Here is a 1,580-nt window from a genome sequence, read left to right on the forward strand (position 1 = left end):
GCGCAGGAGGAGCGAGGTCCGGCGGCCACTGCCCTGCTGCACAGACAGCCCCCACTCGCGAAGGAGGTAGGGCCGGTGGGGGCGGGGCGGCTGTTTACTCGGGAGGGAAGTTTCCGTGACGCTCGCCGGAGTCGTGGGGCGGAAGCGAGGGGGGGTGCTGGGCGGCCTCGCTGGCGCCGCCCATTGGCTCCGGAGCCAGCCAATGGGAGCAGTGCCTGAGGCCCAGCAACAGCCTGCTTTTAGAAGGTTGGCGGCGATCCAGGGGGTTTCGGCGTTCGGGGCTCACGGACCTGCGGAGGGCTGACGTCAGCCCGCTACGTGCGGCGCTCTGGGGCGCTCATGAAGGCGGTGCTGGGTGGGGGTGGGGACGGAGGCGCAGGCGCGGTGCCCACTGGGGCACCCGGGCCCGACCCATTGAATCGGACTTGGATTTGGAAGTTGGCAGGAGTCTGTCTGATGGATATCCGACCCGTTTGTGTCCCGGTCCCTGTGCTGTATGAACGGTGCGGGCTGGCACGAGCTTGCCTCGCTGGAGGGGCTTCTAAGCAGCACCCTGAAATGAGTTTTAGAAGTTTTATTAGAATGGACTCTTCAGTTAACCGATCTGGATAATATGGGTAAAATTTTGTCGGGGCCGAAGAGTTGTCTTAGCAAACAAAAACAACAAAACAACCTTTTTCTCATACAGTTTGAAGAATTCTTTGTTGATAATGACGCGATAAGCAGCCATTGTACTGAAATTGTACTTGATCAAGATGTGCCCATGGAAAGGAATAAAAATTTAGATCCTGAAGTGTTTTGGGTTTTTTTGTTCTGTTTTGTTATTAGTTTTTCAGACAGGCACTTGCATTAGCTTAGAACTCACTGTACATCAGAGAAAATTCTATTTTTAAAAGGCTGTATTGAATGGGAAAGACGGTGTGACCTTGTACTTCGTTTTCGGTTTTTGTGGCCTTATATCATGCAAGCATCAGAGGGGCAGTGATCTAAGGGTGGAGTTTTCTCTTGGAGCAAATTTCTGTAGAATATACTTTTGGCTGGGAAAATCAATAGGGTGTGAAAGATTTTGGTCTGTTAGGAGTGAGGGCTGAGTTTACAAGATTAACTGGCCTGGAATTTACCTTTCTGGTTCTGCCTTACTGACCTTTTGGCTGGGCTTAGAAGATTGTCCATGAAGTTGTTGAATCTGAAAGGCAGACAGGAACGGTCTAACCTCTAGAGGACACCTGCTCCTTACCGTTGTTTACAGTTAGAAAAGATGAACCTTGAGTTTTTAACTGATACTTTACTATATATAAGTTTGATATGTGCTGAAATTAACAGCATCAATCAGTTGTGATAGCAACATAAGAGGCATGCACATTTGAACCTTCAGTAAGTAGTAAGCACATCCCACACATAAGTATTTATTGAAAACTGAATTAAATTCTAGAGGAATTTAAAAGCAAGTTTGCTAAATGTAAGTAGCAATAACTTTTATCTTGAAAATTGTTCACTTTTGTGTTCCTTTGTAGGTTTTAAAATCAAAGATGGGAAAATCGGAGAAAATTGCCCTTCCCCACAGCCAGCTTGTGCATGGT

The 1,580-nt window shown here is 48.0% G+C and overlaps 1 long non-coding RNA gene across 1 annotated transcript; it reads left to right on the forward strand.

Moving 5' to 3' along the window:
• LOC116087981 lies at nucleotides 1-1,579 on the forward strand. The gene is made up of 2 exons (XR_004117731.1): nucleotides 1-66; nucleotides 1,515-1,579. It is a non-coding gene; the product is annotated as an uncharacterized LOC116087981 (long non-coding RNA).
• Nucleotide 1,580: the final 1 nt, after the last annotated feature.

The sequence above is a fragment of the Mastomys coucha genome, unplaced genomic scaffold (assembly GCF_008632895.1).
Source record: "Mastomys coucha isolate ucsf_1 unplaced genomic scaffold, UCSF_Mcou_1 pScaffold14, whole genome shotgun sequence".
In the NCBI taxonomy this organism is placed as follows: Eukaryota; Metazoa; Chordata; class Mammalia; order Rodentia; family Muridae; genus Mastomys; species Mastomys coucha.